The 11,537-nt window shown below is 43.6% G+C and overlaps 1 long non-coding RNA gene across 1 annotated transcript in view; it reads left to right on the top strand.

Moving 5' to 3' along the window:
• LOC309501867 overlaps positions 1 to 11,537 on the top strand; it is a 166,198-nt gene that overhangs the window by 31,600 nt on the left and 123,061 nt on the right. The gene's annotated exons all lie outside the window — the stretch shown is intronic.

Here is an 11,537-nt window from a genome sequence, read left to right on the forward strand (position 1 = left end):
GCGTCAACTATTTTTCCAGAAATAATAACACGAAGCTGAAACTACTTATGTGATCCCTCTCAGCATCGTCGTTATCCCTCTCAGTATCGTCGTCGTCATCGAGTGTGGAACCGTCGACGTCAGACGCTGGGTTTATGACACCCAGACACCCAGTGGATGGTTGGTTTTCAATTACCTGTATATTTCAAATTACCTGTATGTAAGCAGCACACAGTGCAGTGTTGATGTTAAAACTGTGTTGTTACAATGTTTAAAGTGGCTGACAACAATAAATATTCTTATTATAAATAAAACTGCCTGGTTTTTTGAGCTGTGCATAACTGTAGCTGAATAGTTAGGCCTACTACGCTACTGTATTTGAATATTGGTCATTATGGTGGTACTTGGAGAGCCAAATATTTTCTGAGGTGGTACTTGGTGTAAAAAGTTTGAGAACCACTGCTCTAGCTATTTGTAAAACGTCCGCCATAGTACACACCTGTCACCACCACCCGACGTCACTACAAAGCCAGAGTAATCGAGCAAGCGCCTCAATCAACGATGAACCAATGGTAAGCAAGACCAACCCACCTAATTATCATACAAGACAAAGAAATGTAAAAATAAATGAATCAATAAATAAATAAATCTATAAATAAATGAATGCATAAATACATAAATCTAAACAATAAATGTAAGAAAAAAATATAGAAATAAATAAATAATAAATTAACGAATAAATAAAAGTTAAAACGATTTTTAAAAAATTTATAAAAGCAGAAAATAATACATTAAGGGGAAAAAATAATACAAAAATTAATTTGATTAAAAATTAATCATATTTATTTTATCAAGTCGTTTATTTATTTCTTTATTTTCCTATTATCACATTTATTTATCTATTTATCACATTTATTTATCTATTTATTTATTTATCTATTCATTTTTAATTTCTGCAGGTTTGGTCCTCCATACATTGACTGAAAATGTTGGTAAATGTGATTACCTATATGAAGCCTCTAAGTCCGTCTAACGTTTTTCTTTAATATTAACATTTTTATCAGGCTCCTATGTATAGGTTTCTACCTAAGTACCGACATTTCTAAATAGGCTGAGGCTGGGATATAGTGAGTTTGAAGTGAAAGCATTTGATAAACGTATACTATGTGCGGAGAGCATTCACTCAAAATTATTATCTCATTTTTGACATAGGTGTGTTTTAGAGGCTTTTGCATTGGAGGTGTTCATATGTAAACATTGTGGCTAAGAGGTTGCATGGGCAAAATGACCCATCTCACATTTGTGTCAGTTTACAAATGATGACTATTCGTAGCCTAGTAGTGTTTTTGGTGTTCTTTAAATGTTTCTCTTTAAATGGGCTACACTTCAAGGGTTCTCCTGGATAGGTTTTTTTTTTTTTTACAATTGGTAAAACAAATGTATGTGGGAAGCCTGCCAATGTAAGAATGTTTGCCAGTAAACCACTGGATCACAACATATGGTGTTATACTAGGCTACGGGGCGTCGCTATGCAATACCAGTGTTTAGCTATGTGAATGGGATTCCTTACTTGTGACAGTGTGATTTTTCTAATCATATAATCAAACCTACCTATAGGCTATATATATATATATTCTTTTTTAAATAATTGATATATCGCCTACTGAACGTAAGTCACAAGGTACAACGTTCACACAGAAGCATGTATGTGAAACGTTTCGACTACAGGACAAAGTTTATATTGTTTATATAGAGCTTTTGAACGCAAGTGACAAGTTACCAGTTAATGTGTATAAGCATAATTTCGACTACAATGTGACGTTTACATTTCATTCAGTATTACAACGACAAAGTAAATGAAGTCAGATATGTTTCTAAATTAATTTTAGGATAAAATAACGTCGAAAGCAACATGTAAATAACGTTATTATATTCATCACCTGAGACATCAGCTAGTATCTGACGACACAGAACCATGTTTTCATTAATAACCAGTTTAACCATAGCAGTTGTTATGCAACTGTATTAGCCACAATTATGTACCATTGTCTGACTACAGAGTCCATGTAATGTGCTTTGAAATCATAAACCATGTAGTATACATTTTCTAAAATAACGCCATGGTGAGTTTTTGTAATAGGAAACACGCGTTCGAAACCCGTGGAAAGATGACTTAGCAATACTTTGTCATCTTTACAAGAATACGAAAGGCATGTAACGAGCAAGTCTGCGTTTATTAGACAGCTTAATATCGCTTCAGTTTGTGCTTTCAGAATCGACGAATCTGCTCACATCTGCAGCGGATGACCTGAACAGGAAGTTGGTCACCAGTTAACACGGTCACCAGGGTTGCGTTCAGCCCCGACAAAACGTTGCACAACGTTTTTTAAACAGAAACGGTGATGCGTTGAACACACTGTTCTGATGACGCAAGAGTTGCAACTATGGCAGCTGAGAAGGCCATTCTTTGTGTTCTTTGGGAAGAATTTTTCGGAGCCTGATGAAGTCGGTATAAATATATGTTTAATACTACAAAATATGCCCGATGTTACCGGTGCATGCCGTTTCCAGGAAACATGACGTTCAACCCGGAAACCGTAGCAAAACGTTGCGCACCGTTTTGAACTTGAACGTGCCCCAGATAAACCGAAACACCGGAAAAAGGTAAATAGCAGTGTGCAGGTGGGAGGAGCATAGTGTGTGAGGACGTGTGTGCCCAAATGGAAGGATAAATCAAGTTTACACTTTACACTGGTTCCACCCGTCTTCGTCCACGGAATGGCATTTTTCTTCAACCGGCCCCGCTGTGTTGTGTCTGTGTAGTCATCCTTGTCAAAGTGTTCACTGCAAATGCGGTAATCTTTAGCGCGTAGTACTTGTATGGGAGTTTGCACATCAAGTTGAAGTACAACTAGCCACAACTGCAGAATCTCGAGGTCATGGAAAGGAAGACGATGTCTTTTAACCCTCTGGGGTCTGAGCTGTTTTCTGGCCCTGGAGGTGTTCTGACATGCTCTGACATTTGTGCTTATTTCTGTTACTTGTGACATTGTCATGGCTAAAGTCTTATTACACTGTATTTACCTGTAACTAAGGATGCACCGATACCACTTTTTTGGAAAACGAGTACGAGTACGAGTACTTGCATTTCAGTACTCGCCGATACCGATACCGATACCGAGTACTTAATAAAAAAAACATGATTTAAATTTACAGGTAACAGCTTTAGTCATATAATTTAACAAAAAAACAAGGGACTAGTTTGGAATTAAGAACATTTATTTAAAATGAAAAGCATGTTGTATGCAACATATTACAGAATAAATAATTATAAAAAAAAATGTAAACAGTGACAGTGCAACTCAAGTATTTTTTTCAGTTTGTTGTAAACTCTGCCGCTTTGGACGACACAAGGGGCATTAATAAACATCTTTACTATTTAGTGCACAATATTTGAATAAACTAACAACATCCACCAACATAGAACTGTGGCAGTCAGTGCAACTGAGGTAGGTATTAACATCAAGTCTAAGACGACTCACTTAATGGAGCCTATTTAGAAAAAGTGAGTGGCAGGTTTTTTTTTAAGAAAAGTAGCTTTTCTGCATTATCAGCAGTCAGCCTGTTTCTGTTTTCATCTATAATGTGTGACACTGAGCTAAAAAGCCTTTCACTTTCCACACTGCTACATGGGGCTGAGAGGTATTTATGGGCCATTTTAGCCAAAGTGGGGAACCTGATTTTGTTGACACCCCAGTACTTCAGAGGACTGTCTTCACGAGGGCTTGGGGCCTCTCCGAGGTATGTGTCGAGCTCAATGGCAGCACCTGCTGCCAGCGGCTGTGCTGCCTGGGGCTGCTCCTTAGCGATTTCTTCAAATACAGTGTCCAGACTGCTGCTAGTGCTGGCCTGGGCCTTGAGGAACAGTTTAGCAGGAGGTTCTGCAGCTTCTGCCCGACTCCCCTCTGCCTCAGCTCTGGACATCATCTGCAGCTCCTGCTTCAGGTGCAGCTTGGCCTCCGGAGCATTGTTGGGGAAAAAGCGATCTTTATACCTGAACAAAATTCATGAATGTATTAATATGTGGAAAAATAGGACAGATTTTAGTTTCCCCTAAACCACTGTCACAAATGCCAGCCATTCTGGTAGTAATAAGGGAAATATATTTCATATTATATATATTGCATACATTTGTATTTGTGTATTTTATTTACAAAAATATAATATAATATTTCAGATGGAAATTAATCTTACATTTAGTACTGTAGTTTATCATTGAATACCTATAGCACACAGACTTTACCTTGGGTCAAGTATGGTGGAGATGAAGTACAGTGGGTTGGTCTCGACGTCACTGAAGCGCTTCTTGACAGCTGCCAGTAAGGTTGCTTTCATTGTCTTGACGCCGTGGTCCTCGTCTGTTTCTCTGTTTAGAAGTCTCACTAGCACAGTCACAGCTGGGATGACATCAGAGGCTAGTGCGTCGTAGCTGCTCACTTTTTTAGTTAGTTCCTCAAAGGGGGCGAGGATGGCAACAGTCTTCTCCATAAGAGCCCATTGGTGAGCGGTGAGATAGTCAGGGAGTTCATGCTCGGACACATACACCCCCAGCACTCGCTTTTGCTCAATGAGGGACTGGAGCATGTAATACGTGCTGTTCCAGCGCGTCTGTACGTCCTGCTGCAGTCTCTTTATTGGCTGGTTGAGCTGTCCCTGAATGTCCTCGAGGCGGGAGTAGGCTAAGGCGGAATGTTTAAAATGCCCAATTATTTTCCGCCCCACTGCTATAGCATCTGCTATGCTCCTCTGTGCTAATAAGCCCTCGTGAACAGCCAGTTGGAGCGTGTGCGCGACACACGGCAGACTTGGGAGCCCTGCGTCATTCATGGCTTTAATCATGTTTTTGGCATTATCTCGAAGCACAGTCATGTACTGATGTTTTAGGTATACCCCATGTCTGGAGCATTTCCTCAAACACATGCGCTATAGCCTGGCTGGTGTGCGAGCCGCGGAATTGTTTCGCATGTAATATGGCTCGTTGCGGCATGAAACTCTCGTCTATCCACTGGGAGGTTAGGCTAATTAGCGACACGGGGCTAACACTGCTTGTCCAAATATCCGTGGTGAAACTAAACGCAGAGGAGGCTTGCAGTAGGCTGTGGATATGTTTTTTCACGGAGTCGTGTAGTTTAGGCAGCTCCGTGTCAGTCATGTAGCGGCGGCTTGGGACATCATATCTGGGCTCCAGAACATGGAGGAGACGCAGGAATCCCACATTTTCTACCTCCGAGAGTGGCTGGTCACTCAATGCAATGTACTCGATAATTGCCTGTGTTATTTTCACAGCACGTGGATTGTCTCTGGACATTTTCTCTCGTCTTGAAAGAGTTTGCTGCAGCGTGGGTTGTGTTGGTTTAGAAGCGTGGGTAAACTCTTTGTACTCGTTGTCGTGTTGGGATTTTAGGTGCTTGATTAAATTACTTGTGTTAAATGCGCTACCTTTTGAGCCTCCTCTGGACAATTTCGCTGAGCACAATTTGCAGTCCGCCTTTGTTTTGTCGTCTTCATTCACTTTGAAATAGTTCCACACGGCTGACATGTTTCGTCTCGCCTCGCCTTCTCCCCGCTCTGAGCTGCGGGGGCGTGCCTGGAGGCGGGCACTCGGCGCCTGTGATTAACCCCTTACACGCCGCTCAAACATAGACATTTCTCAGACCGTGGTATCGGTCCCCAGTATCGAGGGACTTTTAACGAGTACGAGTACTTTAGAAAATGTGGTATCGAGGCCGATACCAGATACCGGTATCGGTATCGGTATCGGTGCATCCCTACCTGTAACCCTCTGAGGACTGCAAGCGCGCCCCCGCGTTTTGCTGGATTTTCTTCACATTGTAGCACAATAAACTTAAATTACTCCGTCATTTATGGTCATACAGAAAAAAAGAAATATAAAAAAAGAATCTGTGATATTTCTACTTTTGTATGTGTCCACTTACAATCAAATCAAAACATTGTGCTTTTGTAAAATAAAGAAAATAAACAGGGTGTGCGTTCTGCCTCTCCGTCGCGGTGAACTTTTTTTTCTTGAGCACGTCTATAAACTGAAACAAAACTCAGCGAATACTTGTCACACATTTATGAGCCATATACCTTTATACACATTTAAGTGTGTACTTTTAAATGATCGGATTCAAACTGAAAACAAATATTCTCTGTTTAAGTAATTTGTATAAAACCAACAGGATGTCCAGTATCTCAAACGCTTGCTAATTACTTTTAATTCGACCACGCCCACTCGCGCAAAAGTGATTCACATGCAAATCTCCACATGGGACGCGAACGCCCTCGTTACCTCAAACACAAAACTACAAAAAACTTCACAAGTCTCTGCTTTTCGTCGAGTTTGGAAGACACGTCTGAGCTTACATTGGATTTAACTCAGAAGAAGAAGAACGCGATTTGAAGACAAGAAAGATGTAAGGTAAGAAATTCTTATTAGTTTATGGTATTGTTGCATAAACTTCACATTGCAGTTGAACTGTTGCTAGATATATGGTGAATATTATACTATTTAGACCCGTGTTTACTGTTCAAATCTGCTCAAACATAGATATGTATAACCATAATGTTTAATATTTTGGAGCGCGATCACGTTTGAATGTATCATATTTTGGAGCGCGATCGCGTTTGAATGTATCATAGGCGATCCCGTTTGAATGTATCATATTTTGGAGCGCGATCGCGTTTGAATGTATCATATTTTGGAGCGCGATCACGTTTGAATGTATCATATTTTGGAGCGCGATCACGTTTGAATGTATCATATTTTGGAGCGCGCTGTGGGTTTGAATGTATCATATTTTGGAGCGCGATCGCGTTTGAATGTATCATATTTTGGAGCGCGATCGCGTTTGAAAGGAAAAATGCACCAAACATTAGGCTTTATGTTTTTACTATTATCTCATTTCATATCATCATAACGAATGGAAACATTTGAAGTAACATAAGATAATCAATATATTTTTCTCTAGCATTGTTACTGAAATCTTTTGGAAGATTTATAGGCTGCTATAGGTTATTGTTATAATTATTTTATGCAGTACTGCACATAGCTTATGCCTACAAGGCACAACAAACATGGTGTTCATTATATTATATATTGTTGGAAACATTTGTGTGTGTGTGTGTGTATTCTGTGAATTTTAAAAAGCAATTTTAACCAGAAAAATCTAAAATGTATTCCCAAAATCGTGCAGGCCTAGTTTCTCTTGATACCAGATTTTCTTTTCTTTCAGGGACCAGATGCAACTGAGTCCTGCTGACTTCAACATTCACACGAGTCTCTGTACATGAACATGGTAAAGTGAAAATCAAACACCTTGGAAATGAAAGGTATGTACAATGTTTTTAGGAATGGCACAAAGGTCTCTGTCTTTGGATCATTGTTTTCAATGTGCTCTTTTGTCATTTGTTGTGTATTTTTGGATTATGTTGTGTTGTAAATAAATCCAAACAATCTAAAAGCCATTCTTTTTTAAATCTCCTCATTCTTTGTGCAAGGTTGCTCTGAATGACAGGGCCTGATAGCTCCTAATAGGGCAGTTAGGGGAGTGTCTTTGTCTTTCTCAGGTGTTGAAGGCTTACATATTCATGAGATGATCACGCCTCTTCGCATATGGCTTTCTCACATAAAACACGTCTTAGAAATTTTAAATCAATATATTGTCTTATCTGAATGAGCAGTCAGGGTGATTTTCACATAGTTTTGGAGCAAATATTCTAGGCTACGTGATACAATTTTCAAAAGTCTTGTGAAGAAATAATCAGTATGGGTTTCATGGCCTTATTTCAGTGACAATTTTTGGGGGTATTTTCACAAACCACACATAAATGTCATTATCTCAAAACTACAAACTTTTACATACATGCTGCTGATATATTATTGTAGCAGAGTTTGTGCTAAATACAGTGTAATAAGACTTTAGCCATGACAATGTCACAAGTAACAGAAATAAGCACAAATGTCAGAGCATGACAGAACACCTCCAGGGCCAGAAAACAGCTTAGACCTCAGAGGGTTAACACCTGAGAAAGACAAAGACACTCCCCTAACTGCCCTATTAGGAGCGATCAGGCCCTGTCATTCAGAGCAACCTTGCACAAAGAATGAGGAGATTTAAAAAAGAATGGCTTTTAGATTGTTTGGATTTATTTACAACACAACATAATCCAAAGATACACAACAAATGACAAAAGAGCACATTGAAAACAATGATCCAAAGACAGAGACCTTTGTGCCATTCCTAAAAACATTGTTCATACCTTTCATTTCCAAGGTGTTTGATTTTCACTTTACCATGTTCATGTACAGAGACTCGTGTGAATGTTGAAGTCAGCAGGACTCAGTTGCATCTGGTCCCTGAAAGAAAAGAAAACAAGTGAACATACTGGTATCAAGAGAAACTAGGCCTGCACGATTTTGGGAATAAATTTTAGATTTTTCTGGTTAAAATTGCTTTTTAAAATTCACAGAATACACACACACACACTGTAACGGTCACCAGCTGGAGTGCCCTTGAGAACCACCAGAGGGCACTCCACACCAGACTCTCCTATTCACTCACTAACTACATTTCCCATAACTCACTGCCCGGACTCATCATCTCTGATTGCATTCACCTGTGTCTCTTCACCTGTGTCTCATCACCCTGTTAGTCTCAACCTATTTATACCATGTTCACTCATTCACACACTGCGAAGTTTTGTATGTTGTTGCACTGCACTTCTGAGCATTTTCCCTGGTTTTCATGTCTCTTGGTTTTTGGATTTCTTGCCTGTTCCCTGGATTACTCTCTTGCCTCTGACCCCTGCCTGTTTTGTTTTGTTTGTTTGTTTGTTTGGACTGTCTACTTGTGTTTTGACCCTTTGCCTGTTTATTGGATTTCGTCTTTGGATTACCCCTTAATAAAGCTGCATTTGGATCCTCAACCTTCGTGTCTCGGAGCAGTTCTTGACAGAAAACTTCGCCAACACTGATCCAGCAGCCAAGTAAGACCCAGATCCATCATGAATCCAGCAGCACAGATCATGCGTCTCCGTCAGGGAGACCAACCAATAGAGGTATACGTCATGGACTTTTTGGAGCTGGCTCACTTGACCTGTATGGACGAGTTATGTCTCATGATCTTTTTTCGTGGAGGACTATCCGAGCCGCTTAGCTCCATAATGCCACTTTATCACCCTAGCTGGACTCTAAAACAGTATGTTGACCTGGCCCTGCAACTGAGTGGCTCAACTTTTTCTGTGGGTGTCACATCTGCCGAGCCTGAGCTTCACGTCATGCCCACTCTAGTGTTGGCAACTCCTGTGCTAACACCGCTCACCAGCGCAGTCACACCTGAGCCTCATCCCGCCGTGGCAGAGCCTGCACTTCACGCCAGTCCAGCCGAGCCTGCACTTCACGCCAGTCCAGCCGAGCCTGCACTTCACGCCAGTCCAGCCGAGCCTGCACGTCACGCCAGTCCAGCCGAGCCTGCACGTCACGCCAGTCCAGCCGAGCCTGCACTTCACGCCAGTCCAGCCGAGCCCGCACTTCACGCCAAATCTGCCGAAGCCAAGGCAGTATGCGTCATGCCCGCCGCCCCTGAGACTGAGAGCGTCATGCCCGCCGCGCCTGAGACAGCAAGCGACATGCCCGCCAAGCTAGAGCCTTCACCACTGGTCTCGTCCAGCACAGAGCCCTCTTCACCACTGGTCCCGTCCAGCACAGAGCCTTCTTCACTGCTGGTCCCGTCCAGCACAGAGCCCTCTTCATCGCTGGTTCCGTCCAGCTCAGAGCCCTCTTCGCCGCTGGTCCTGCCCAGCTCAGAGCCCTCTTCGCCGCTGGTTCCGTCCAGTTCAGAGCCTTCTTCATCGCTGGTCCTGTCCAGTTCAAAGCCCTCTTCATCGCTGGTCCTAACCAGCTCAGAGTCCTCTTCGCCGCTGGTCCTACCCAGCTCAAAGCCCTCGCTGCTGGTCCCGTCAAGCTCAGAGCGTGCTGATCCTGATCCAGAGACTGTTCACGTCACTTATGCCGAGCCAGAGCTTCACGTCAGTCCTGCCGAGCCAGAGCCAGAGCTTCACGTCAGTCCTGCCGAGCCAGAGCCAGAGCTTCACGTCAGTCCTGCCGAGCCAGAGCTTCACGTCACGTCCGCCCATCCAGAGTCTCGTCCAGCCGAGACTGAATCTGTTCCTGAGCCTGAATCTGATCCTGAGCCTGAATCGGTTCCTCTTCCTCTTTCTACGCCTGTGTCTTCGGACAAGATGGCCGACTCCACGCCTGTGTCTTCGGACAAGATGGCCGACTCCACGCCTGTGTCTTCGGACAAGATGGCCGAAACCACGCCTGTGTCTTCGGACAAGATGGCCGAAACCACGCCTGTGTCTTCGGACAAGATGGCCGACTCCACGCCTGTGTCTTCGGACAAGATGGCCGAAACCACGCCTGTGCCTTCGGACAAGTTGGCCACCGCCGAACCAGTGTCTCCGGACAAGATGGTCTCCGCTGAGCCGGTGTCTGGTCCTGAGCCTGTGTCTGTTCCTGTCCCTGTGTCTGTTCCTGTTCCTGAGCCGGTGTCTGTTCCTGTGCCATGGTCGCCTGGAAGGTCGTCTCCTCCCTGGCCGCCTGAAGGCTCGTCTCCACCCTGGTCGCCTGCACAGCCTGCTCCGCCCTGGTCGCCTGCACAGCCTGCTCCGCCCTGGTCGCCTGCACAGCCTGCTCCGCCCTGGTCGCCTGCACAGCCTGCTCCGCCCTGGTCGCCTGCACAGCCTGCTCCGCCCTGGTCGCCTGCACAGCCTGCTCCGCCCTGGTCGCCTGCAGAGCCTGCTCCGCCCTGGCCTTCCGCCCTGCCGGAGTCTTCAGGTCCTCTTCCGCTGCACGGGCCTGGCCCGCCATCCCGCCCCCAGGTCCGCCTCCGCTCCACCTCCCTCCTGGAGAATTTTGAGCGTCTGGAATCCGCTCCTTAAAGGGGGGGCTATGTAACGGTCACCAGCTGGAGTGCCCTTGAGAACCACCAGAGGGCACTCCACACCAGACTCTCCTATTCACTCACTAACTACATTTCCCATAACTCACTGCCCGGACTCATCATCTCTGATTGCATTCACCTGTGTCTCTTCACCTGTGTCTCATCACCCTGTTAGTCTCAACCTATTTATACCATGTTCACTCATTCACACACTGCGAAGTTTTGTATGTTGTTGCACTGCACTTCTGAGCATTTTCCCTGGTTTTCATGTCTCTTGGTTTTTGGATTTCTTGCCTGTTCCCTGGATTACTCTCTTGCCTCTGACCCCTGCCTGTTTTGTTTTGTTTGTTTGTTTGTTTGGACTGTCTACTTGTGTTTTGACCCTTTGCCTGTTTATTGGATTTCGTCTTTGGATTACCCCTTAATAAAGCTGCATTTGGATCCTCAACCTTCGTGTCTCGGAGCAGTTCGTGACACACACAAATGTTTCCAACAATATATAATATAATGAACACCATGTTTGTTGTGCCTTGTAGGCACAAGCTATGTGCA

The sequence above is a fragment of the Leuciscus leuciscus genome (assembly GCF_965113295.1).
Source record: "Leuciscus leuciscus genome assembly, chromosome: 6".
Taxonomy (NCBI): Eukaryota; Metazoa; Chordata; class Actinopteri; order Cypriniformes; family Leuciscidae; genus Leuciscus; species Leuciscus leuciscus.